We start from the raw sequence: 12,743 nt of genomic DNA, 5'->3' as shown, positions 1-12,743 counted from the left end.
TGTTCTTTCCGACGGATGAATAATACATCCAACCGTCCCCGCTGGCGGCATGAGTTGCTAGTGAGTTGGACGTACTAGTGAGTGATTGTGTTTCACTTCATCATCATCATCATCATCATCATCATCACCGTCACCATCGCAACGGTCGTTGTCGTTTTGTTCGTCGCCTTAGTTTATATCCAATTGCTCTTCAGCATCAATTGCAAAGCGAATCCATCCAGCGCTTATTGTTCCTGTCTCGCTAAACTTCGAACTCAATTAGCCACCACCAGCATGCCGTCCACGACGTTGACGCAAGCGATGAGTTAATTTTGGCCCCAATATCTACAGACAGAGAGAGAGAGAGAGACAGAGAAGCGAGCATTCCAATTGGGTTCACCCCAGTTTTGGGTCTTCAATTAAATTATCTGCAATACCCCCTGCGTCCTGCGTAGCTCAACAGTTCGACGAAATTCCACTTCCGTTCCAACTTTTCCGACTTCTCGAGAAACGGCCAAAGCAAGAAGACCTACCGGCCGGCCAGATCGGGCGAGCCTTCGATGCTGCGGAGCGTGGAGCGTATTGCATGGCACGCCAAATGCCTTCACTAGCTGATTGTGACGTCACGGAACACTGCATCATATGGGGGATGCGGTAACGCCAGGACAGCGTACTTCGTACTAACACGCTCGTCGTCGCGTGCTCGTCCTTTGGCCGAAGTCGATGCCCAGTCCATTCGTCGCATCATTCGTGGTCGTTGGCATTTAATCCACCTTGTTTAAGCAAATGTTTGCCAAAAGGATTAGTTCCCATTTCGATTCCGGATTTTCCCCACCACAAGGATGGGACAGCCACAATGTACAGGATATAGGAGGACGCTCTTTCATGTTTAGACTATGTGTGCACCTACACTTTGCACCTACGGGCGTGAACGGTTTCAAATGTTTCGAAAAAGGTTAAACCCAAAGCTACACCAAAAGGTCGCTCATCTAATCTCTAATTATACAACTTTATCCTGAGACTTATCATCCCCCCTTCTTTCAGCGCAGGAATACCGAGTAGAAAGGTCTGCGTCATAAGAGTCACTCGTATGCACCCGTTGGTTGTGTGGTGAACCGAACCGAGCAAGGCGTACATATGGCACGTGTGCCGTGTCACTACTCCAGGCCAGAAGTGGAGCAGGTGTGAAGTTGATGCAGATAATATTTCATTTCGAATGCCTTCTCTCTCCTAACGAGAGACGTAAGCGCAGTACTGCGTGTGCAGAGGAGGGAGAACTTGCGCTGGAGGGGGCTTTGCGGATTGTCGATTTGCTGCACTCTGAAGGTCGGATGCGCCCGGCCGGATGCGATTGACCACCTGGCAGGCAGGCTGCATCGTGTATCCTGTGTCATTCTGCTAGGATGTTAAATGCATTGCAGCTGGGGTAATCCAACCGCGTGTCGAGGATGCGTTCGTGTGTGTTTGAATTGCGTGTGACGTAGTTTTGAATTTGATGCCAAACACAAACGAGCGGTGAGCTGCTGGTGTAAAGCTGAAATCGACATCTAACAACGAGTAAACTATTTAACATCCTCTTGAATGGGACTCTATTAATTTCGCTCTCTCGTTTACATTTTCTCTTTTTAATTAATTAGTGCGCGACGTACATAATTGGCACCTGGTTCAACAGCCGCAACCCTACGTCAGCAATTACTGACGACTGACTGCAGTTAATATGAGCATAATGCGTACACCTTCGTAAGCAGTAAGTAAAACAGGGGGAATAATATCCCCGTCGGTGCGCTAATTAGGCCAGTTCCGCTGGTTTTGTGCTGTGTGCCAGTAAATGCCTTAAGGTAGCTGAGAATAGCAGCATTTCACAGGCTCATAGTTACGTTCAATCGAATGAAAACATTTATGAGTTCGCATAAATCTCGCAAATAACGATAAAAACGATTCCGGTTCCCGTCTCATTCCTCGCAGAAAGCGGGCTTTGCGGGCGCCTCCATGGATTGTATTGTACTGAGAGGGTACATGCCAGCCAACCAGCCAGTCGGTACATCTCGCTGTGCAGCGCACACACACACACACACACACACACACACACACACACACACACACACACACACACACACACACACACACACACACACACACACACACACACACACACACACACACACACACACACACACACACACACACACACACACACACACACACACACACACACACACACACACACACACACACACACACACACACACACACACACACACACACACACACACACACACACACACACACACACACACACACACACACACACACACACACACACACACACACACACACACACACACACACACACACACACACACACACACACACACACACACACACACACACACACACACACACACACACACACACACACACACACACACACACACACACACACACACACACACACACACACACACACACACACACACACACACACACACACACACACACACACACACACACACACACACACACACACACACACACACACACACACACACACACACACACACACACACACACACACACACACACACACACACACACACACACACACACACACACACACACACACACACACACACACACACACACACACACACACACACACACACACACACACACACACACACACACACACACACACACACACACACACACACACACACACACACACACACACACACACACACACACACACACACACACACACACACACACACACACACACACACACACACACACACACACACACACACACACACACACACACACACACACACACACACACACACACACACACACACACACACACACACACACACACACACACACACACACACACACACACACACACACACACACACACACACACACACACACACACACACACACACACACACACACACACACACACACACACACACACACACACACACACACACACACACACACACACACACACACACACACACACACACACACACACACACACACACACACACACACACACACACACACACACACACACACACACACACACACACACACACACACACACACACACACACACACACACACACACACACACACACACACACACACACACACACACACACACACACACACACACACACACACACACACACACACACACACACACACACACACACACACACACACACACACACACACACACACACACACACACACACACACACACACACACACACACACACACACACACACACACACACACACACACACACACACACACACACACACACACACACACACACACACACACACACACACACACACACACACACACACACACACACACACACACACACACACACACACACACACACACACACACACACACACACACACACACACACACACACACACACACACACACACACACACACACACACACACACACACACACACACACACACACACACACACACACACACACACACACACACACACACACACACACACACACACACACACACACACACACACACACACACACACACACACACACACACACACACACACACACACACACACACACACACACACACACACACACACACACACACACACACACACACACACACACACACACACACACACACACACACACACACACACACACACACACACACACACACACACACACACACACACACACACACACACACACACACACACACACACACAGACACGATTGATTGACTTCCTGGGATTGTCTGCTTGCTGAGTTGGTTTCCTTTACGAGAAATATCTTCTTTACGTTTCAGCCTCCCACACAACGAAGACGACGACGACGACGACGACCACTGTCATTGTCCGGATGGTTATGAAGTCATTAATCTCCTCTTCCGTGGAAAGTCGTCAGCCTCAGCCTGTACCGAGAGAACAACGAAACGAAGACAAATATGACGGATAGGAAAGCAGTAAAAAGAGGGAGCCTCACCCAGAGCGCTCACCAAATGTCACACACACACACACACCAGACAGACACACACACACACACACACACAGACACGATTGATTGACTTCCTGGGATTGTCTGCTTGCTGAGTTGGTTTCCTTTACGAGAAATATCTTCTTTACGTTTCAGCCTCCCACACAACGAAGACGACGACGACGACGACGACCACTGTCATTGTCCGGATGGTTATGAAGTCATTAATCTCCTCTTCCGTGGAAAGTCGTCAGCCTCAGCCTGTACCGAGAGAACAACGAAACGAAGACAAATATGACGGATAGGAAAGCAGTAAAAAGAGGGAGCCTCACCCAGAGCGCTCACCAAATGTGCGCCGTGGAGCTGGAGCTGGATTGAATTATGTAGCAAATGAACCGGAAGAAAACTATGTCCGGGAACCGGGATGGCCCCGAGTAATGGCAGCACAGGTAAAGTAGTTTAACGAGCTCACCGGTAGTGCCGGTAAGCACCCGGAGCAGGAGTGGCCCCTTTTTGTTTTCCTAACAGTTGACGAAGGGTGGGGAACCTGGAAGGGCAGCAGGGGTGCCCAGGGATGCTGGCTGGTTGCTAGAACACTATTTTTAGAATCTCGTTACCGCTTGGGCGCAAGAAGCGCCAGCCATTGTCGTCCCGGTAGAGGTACACAGGATCCACGGGGATCTGCTCCGTTGTGTCATTATGATGAGTATAAGACATTTCAGGTTTATACCTGAGCTGAGCCGCTGAGGGTTTCTATTGCCTGCGAACCGAATAATGACGAGCGAGGTGGTCTGTACCATCTCCAGCCAGGAGGATGGTGCTAGATAAGATGGCGTGACATGTCATATCATCAATTTGAGAAGGGGAATTAAGCTGAAAGCTGCGGAACGCCAAATCGACGGGAACGATAGTAACGAAATGTCCGTAAAGTTTGTGTTCGGGCACTTGATCACGTCGCGTCGCGTCGCGCGGTCCTTGGCCGTGTGCACTTGACCCCAAAATATGTAAGCAGATTTCCATATTATGTCCGTGCCAAGTAAGCGCAATAGTGCTGTTGGTGAAACTGTGTTCTGTCGGGTTTTCGGGTGGACAAGATAAGCTTCTGGTCAGCCTTGAAGTGATGATAATTTAGAGCAAAACCGTTTGTCTGAGCGTAAATTGATTCTTGGGCTTCGACACAGTTTTCTAGTCACAGCATTGCTTTTCATCTTCAATTTTAATACATAAAAGTACTCGCCGGAGTTCATGTTTCATCAAATTTCGTACATTTCTGCACGTTGCTTCTTCCACAAAACCAATTCTCTCTTAGCAGCTGACCCGAAGACTGACCTCAATCCGAAGGCGTAACCGTATCCGTAAGCCGCCAATAAATAATGGAAGCATAAATTCATCAAAGAGATTAAAAATAGTAGTTCCATACGGCCGGGCAGCGTACGGTACCAAAACCCAGGGGCCGGTTGGCGCACTCAGCGAACTCAGCGAAACGATGCAAAACCAGGTATATGACATCGATGGACGCTGGTGGTGATGGTGGTGGTAGTAAGGCGTGACAGAGGCGATGCGATGTCCGATGCGGTTCCGTGATTCAACAGCGTCGAATCAGTGCTGGAGTACGAGAGGAGAGGAGAAGAGTCCATGAGAAACCAACCAGGAGCGAAAAGGGCACGTTCTCATGCGCTGACTACTAAACGTGGTTGCTGACGTCATAGGGATGTGCGGATTCAACATAATTGTATGCCAACATAACGCTCGCCCCGGAGGGGGTGGTGTGGCGAGATGATGCCATCCCGAGAGGTGAGGACGTTCGTTCCGCATTGAGTGAGCAGTACTCCCTCCCCGGCCACAGTGTGCAGCACATGGCATAACGAATACGCCACCAAACATAGGTGAGTTCCTTTGTGGTGGTCGGTTTTATGTGACGGAGAACCGAATGCTCTTTAGAACGGAGGGGCTTTTGATACTGTTTTTCTTTTCAATGAAAACTCTCTTGTTTGTTGCAGCTACGTCTTGAGAAGTCGGTATCAATATTTGAGCATCATTATCATCCCCATTCCACCAACGACGTCCTGCCAATAATCATCCAATAACGCCGTTTTACCATCAGTAGCTAGTGTGTTATCGGCGTTTAGCACATTTCGTTTAGGATAACGGCGCTCCCTGGCGAACTCTGGCGGATGGAACTCGCGGCTCACCAACGCTGCTCACGGATACGTCACGATATATACGCACGCTCCTACCACCAGTGACGCCACTCGACGTAACAGCGTGTCCTCGATGGCGGTGGGTGTTGCTACCCATTTTCGCACGATCCATTCCTTTCAGCAATCACGTGCCGGGGCTGCTGTTTTGTGTGTAAATGCGTGCCCCGCTGAGCTCCCGGTTTTTTTGGTTTGTTGGTATGGTACTAGTGAGTTGCTATGTTGTAGTATTCGTGTCATCACGCACTCCATCTAGTACTCTCCGCCCGATGGAGACTCACTGCTCGCTCACTAGCTCGACGATTTGCTCGGCTGAGCAGAGCCTGCTGAGTAGTAACTACTAACCCTCCCGCTCCTAGCAGGAAGAAGAGGGAAAAGTCTGCGAAAAGCTGTGGCCAGTTCTAGCCGCAAATCGTCCATCGAGCTCGTGTTCTAGCTCAGAGAAGCGAAGAATTGGGGGAGCAAAATCTCGCTCACACACCCTCTCGCTCTCTCTCTCTCTTTTCTTTTAAGGTTGCTCTCGGATCCTAGTAGCCGTGCTACTAGTGCTACTGGTGGTGCACCAGCAGCGAGCATCCGTAGCAGAGTGGCCCCGTACCTGCCATTAGTGTACGCTGTGTGTTCCTTCCGTGAGGATATCCTCGGTGCTCCCGGGTGTTGTGTGTATGTGTTCTGTGTGTCAATTGCTCGTAGGCGCTTCCGCATTTGCCAATCTATTGGTCCCGGTTTACAGTAGCAGCTGCAGTAGTCCAACGGTAGTGAGGTGAGCATTCGTTTCATTCGTTCTCCGGACAGTCGAACTGTGGGCTGTTCGAGACGTTCCAGAGCCGCGTGAATCGTTGCCCTGCTGCAGTGTTGCTAGTGCAGTTGACTGTTTAGCCCACCCCTCCTCAGGGGATGGTCACAGCTTCACAGGGTGCTATCGCGTCGTCACTAGAACGGAGCAGAGCGGAGAGGCACGCGCCTCGAACGTGTACCCATCCTGCACAGGAGGAGATCCCTAGTGCGTGCATGCGTGTGTGTGCGTGTGTCGGTGTGATTGTTGAACGACCGACCGACCCCGTGTGTCTCTGCAGTGAACTTGGCCGGGGTCCAGCGCCGGGGTAAGCGTGGGAAAATTGTGCGAAAATCCGGAAAATCCGGCGCTAACGTGTGCGTGTGTGTGTGTGTATCTGGTGAGGTGAAGTGGAGATGAGCACAAAGGGAACCGTTTTGTGTGGTCGCTCGCTACGGAAGCGTATCATAGCGTACACACTCTGAACGAACCAGCGGTCCCCGGGCAGAATGAGTAAGCCATGAGCCGCAGCATCAGCATCAGCAGCAACGTGCGTTGTGCTACTGCGAAGGTCGTCTAAAGGAAATCGGACCGTACCAGCCCAGGCCGGGCTGCTGCGGTCACGCGAAGAAGATTTCATGTCGGGCGAGAGGAATGCACACAACACACAACAATACAAATGGGCTCACCTTGAGGTTCCAGCATCAACAGCCCGCAGCCTTTCAGTGATTCTGTGCAGAAAGAAGTCCTCAAAACGTAAGTACACGGACACCGTCACGGACTGTCCGTGATAAGCGACATTCGAGTGAACGACATTCTCAATCATCATCAGCATCATCATCATCATCATTGGTGGAAAACGGCAAGCGAAAGCGGTCAAACGATTTCCAACCAATTATGCAAGAAGGAAATGGCGAAGCAAATCTCCATCATAAATCTGTGGCCAATCCGTTTGTGGCCTCCGATTTTTCTCTTCCCCTTGTCCGTGTGCCCATTGCCACGTGGCTGTGTGTGTGTGTGTGTGTGGTTCTCTGCTTTGGTTAGTGTCTTTTGTGCCAGCCAACACACACAATGCGTAGACGCTCGGTACGGGATGCAGACGCATCCTTGAAAGAGCTTCCGTTTGTGCCACGGCCAGTCCCCGAGAAAAACACACATAGACACATACATACACACAATCTACCTCTCCCCATTCGGTTTCAGGGTCCCTTTTCCATGGGCGCGTCCTTGTACTTGAACATGAGGAGGATTTTCATTTGTCTCCTGTCTTTTTGCGCTTGATGCTGCTGTACGGTCGGAATGCCTCGCGAGAGAGACAAAGAAAGCAAACTGACACGACCGCCGTCGCCGCGACAATCCCGCGGCTCAAGGATGGTCGGATGGTGAAGAGATTTTCCTTTCTTTGCTTCAGCTGCTGCGTAAGTTTTTTTTCCAGCGCATTCCTAAGAACGCTTCTGGAGCAAAAACGCACTCCACGGAGAGAAAAGGGACCTGTTGTTGTTGTTTTGGTCCACTAGATTTGCTTCTTCGCGGATTTTTTTCCCCCCTTTTTGTCACTCTCCCCCAGCATGGTATCTATCTCAATCTGATGCTGTCTGGGCCTATTGTTTGCACCACTACCACCACCTCTAGGATTGGCGAGGATGGATGGAATGTTAAATGTTGGATAACATTTTGCTTCCCCTCTGGTTATACCGGCATACCCCTGACCACGGTCCGGGTATTTTCTTTTTTCAATTTATGCATCGCGCCTCACCGAGCAGCCGGTTGTGATCCGCTAGTTCGTCGGTACGAGTGATGATGGAAAATCGTTTTTTTTCTGCCCATTTTCCCGTCGCTTTTTCTGGCTTTTTATTTTGTGCTCCGTGTTTTGTGTACGCTAATCGCTCGCAACATAATAAGCGAGGATGGAGTGCAAGGGCATAGTATTGTAGCAGGAATAGTGGAAAGGAAGGGAAGGGAAAGTTTCTCCGATTATGATGAAAGTTCTCGGGGTGGCAATGTGAGCGATAGTGCAAGCAGCTGCACTAACCGTTTGCACCAATGGACGTCGGTGAAAGTGTGAAGGAATTGAGTGGATAATATACTGTTTTCTGAGACAGAAGACTTTGTTTAAAGTTGCGCAATGTGGCGGAATGGAGTGTAATTTATATTTGGGGTGTTATTAGGGGAAAAGGAAACATTGCTAAGAATAGAATTATTACTAAGAATATCAATAGGAACATAAGTTTGAATGTAATATTCCACCAACACGCGAATGCTGTGAACATTTTCTTTTTTCAATCACAAGTCCCTAGTGAGCCGGAATTTGAAGGAGATAATCGTAATCCATAGCGATAATACTAATCAAATGGAAAAAGGCTAACGAAGGATTGGAAAACGCTTTCATGTTTAAAATAAAACCACGAGAAACCCGTTTTAACTTTTACGCTAATGTATTAGGGTTAGATAATCTGATTGTGTACAGAATAATCAAATACCTTGCAAATAGATTAAACTCCTGCAAAGCAGATCATGTGAAATGAAATCATGGGAAACATGCCGTTTATCACACAAGTCAAGAGTTAAATGGTTTTTCCCTTCGATAAAAAGCTTGTCTTGTTAACACGCATTTATATGCATTGTTCTGGTTTTATTTCTATCTTCTTTCCAAGTACTGTTAATGAAAAAATATGATTTTTACACATTCAACATTATTTTTAGTGCTTTTAAAAAATCGGCTATTAGTGATGATTAAAAAATCTTTTGACCATCCCAAAAGTTTCAATATATTGATCTATAAAAGTAGTGGAAAATATATCAAATTCTTTCACATTGGCAAGATATTGTATATTCTCTACCTATTATCGATAAGGGCTTCAAGTTTCAAAAGGGTAATGCTAACAATTAGCTATTAACTGGAACAAAACTGTTATTCAACTTGTTTTCCCTCATTAATTGAATGCTTTGCCAACAACCAGCTCCTGTTCGCTTGAAAAGCACAAATCTCCAATCCTTCCTTTCAATGAAGGGACCATTGAATGCTTTCTCTGAAAACGATAATAAGCTGCACCTCCTTTCGATCACTTCGCACCCGGTTCTAGTAGCAGTTTGCCTTCATTAAGGTGCTTCATTAGCGACCAACCGAACCCCGTTGGTCACTGGTCCAAAACAATGTAATCGCCTACAATTGATTAGTCGACACGAAAAGACACTTTTCCTGCCGCCCTTCACGCCCTTTCGATTACCTAATTATCCTGACGCAAGCGACCATCACCTCGCAAGCAGGTGAAGGCTCGCTGGTCTCCCCGGTGGTCCTCTTCTAATTTAAGTCCTGCCAGAAAGACAGATTTGCAGACATTCGATCCATCGCCAGTGGTTCGTAGTAAATTCGCTCGAATCTTGTCGTTACGATGGCGACGACGGTCGGCAGGAAGCCATACACACAGGTCCACCGACCTAACGGGCACTAGCTAGTTAGCTGCTAAATCATTAGATTTCTCGGTAATCGGTCGGGTTCGGTTTCTGCTTTGTCCGTCGTCCGCCAGACCGTGGCTGCAACTGCGAATAGGTCTGCCGGGTCGGCCAGGTAGTCTAGGACTTGTGCTCAGTGTCCGGTTTCTGCACAAACTAATTTGGGCCCCCGTCCTGGGGACACCGTTCGGCGAATTAGACTTCCAAATGAGTGTCGCAGCGGCGACGGCAGCGGCGTTGATCCGCTGAATCGCAGACTCATTGGCGGCCAGCACGTGAGGACAAATGTCACCTTGTCTTAACGCGCAATGGTGCGAAACGCGTAGTCATTTACGAAGAAGCTAGACACCTTCCATTTTACGACGTAAATTCGGACCGGCCAAGGTGGAAAATGGGAAATGAAAATAGATTATGTTACATGTAATTTACAGGTGTTGAAATGATTTACATGTTTGACCGGTAACTTAACGCATCCACGGTGTCAGTGACTGGCCGTTTCATTGTGGACCAGCGTGCGGGTCTTTGTTTCGATCAAAGTTGACGACTTATAATGAATTGCTAAATCTGTTATCGTTTGGACCGACAATTAGAGAATCCTTTTTATTTCTAAATATTTGATAGGCTTTTCATCAATACCTAACCAATGTTTTCTTTTCACAAACGAATGAAGGAGCATTGGAGCGGTACCTTCTGTTTTTGATTTTTGAAACTGCCAAATTGGACAGTTCTTATGACGATAATCAGTTGCTAGCAAATTGCATCCACAGCTCCGAGCAATTTGCAATTGTATAGAATTTCTAAGCATATCCAAATGTTCATGGACATTCATGCACCTGTAAATTCAATCTCTTGTTTTATTAATTTTAATCTTAACGAATGTGGTAGACAGAAACACTGTAGGTACTATCAATGTTTAACTGACGTCGCTTAAATAAACAAAAAAATGGTCAGAAAGTATATTTTTTACGTTAAGAGTCATTAATCAGTTTTAATGTATCATTAATCAGTTTTAATGTCTGTATACATTTAGTAGAAAATACATTATTCAACTGTTTATGTTTGGACTGGGAATTAGCATTTACTCAACGATTCTAAGGCAGAGTCAACAAAAATCTTAATGAAGGTAGAGACCATCATTGTATGCTTCTTTCGTCCAGCTATCTACTAGTTTCGGGATTGCAATTCGAAAGAAATTCCAACCTTTTCAAGCGATCCAATCAGAATCACATTTTTCGAAACTTATAATTTTTTTTCTGACTGCGCTCTTGTTTGTCTGGTTTTAGCCAGCCCATTCTACATTCAAAACTCTCTTGAAACTTCCATTTTCATCATCTGTAGCTATTCCCTACAAAAATCTCTTTCTTTTCTATTCTACCCTTGCAATAATCCAAGTTATTTATTTTTAACCATCTCTTTCACCTACTTTCAACTCTTCTTTCAATTAATATGGTACCTAATACGGCATCTTTCTATCATTTCCATGTTTTACACGCTTTTGAATACTGTTGTACCCTCGACTTTTAGCTATTGTGCAACTTATTCTAGCGTTTGACACGAAATGTGATTGCATAATGCTGTTAATATGAAGAAAATATGCTGTTTGAGTTTGAATCAAATCAGGTGCACAGTTTGAAAAATTCCGAGGAAACCTGTTCGTTGTTGACATTTTAAGGATAACGACAATTAATCTTGGCCTCTAAGTATGTGTGCAACCTACAAACAACTACACAACAAACATGCTTTACTGAATGCCAAGCTATCGTGGTTTATAACCGAAACCCCAGCTGCATCTTATAAAGCTCTCCACCAAGTATTCAAAGCAATCCTGACGTCCTCACGCACTCCTCGATCCCTTGCTGCTGCTGCTGCTGCTGCTGCTGCTGGATTACACAAACTCTTCGGAATCCTTGCCATTTGGCGTAATCAGGTCCCGCTCCACTCTCTACTAGTGCAATCACACACTCAACCCTTCCCCCTCCCCTTTGCTCCTTTGCTGAATGCGTTCGGTGCAAGTCAAAGTAACAGTACAAGAAACCCGTCAAAACACTGGTGCTAGGGAGAGGGCAAAGCAACTCCTAGCCCAGCGTCGCGCAATCGATGTGCGCTTTATCGATGTTTTATCAATACGCAAGTCGAAGGGCCGGGACCAGTGGGTGGTGAGGGTTGAGGGGAATCGAAACCACCGATCCAGTGAGTGGCCCCTTCAGTCACTTTGCATAATGAAATTCGAATATTTGTGTGTTATTCCGGTGCCACTTGCGCGTTCTCTCTGTCTCTCTCTTTTGCTCTCTCTTTCGCTCTCTCTTTTCTG

This window comes from Anopheles darlingi, chromosome 3 (assembly GCF_943734745.1).
Source record: "Anopheles darlingi chromosome 3, idAnoDarlMG_H_01, whole genome shotgun sequence".
Lineage (NCBI taxonomy): Eukaryota > Metazoa > Arthropoda > Insecta > Diptera > Culicidae > Anopheles > Anopheles darlingi.
Note: the sequence above shows the minus strand (reverse complement) of the source record.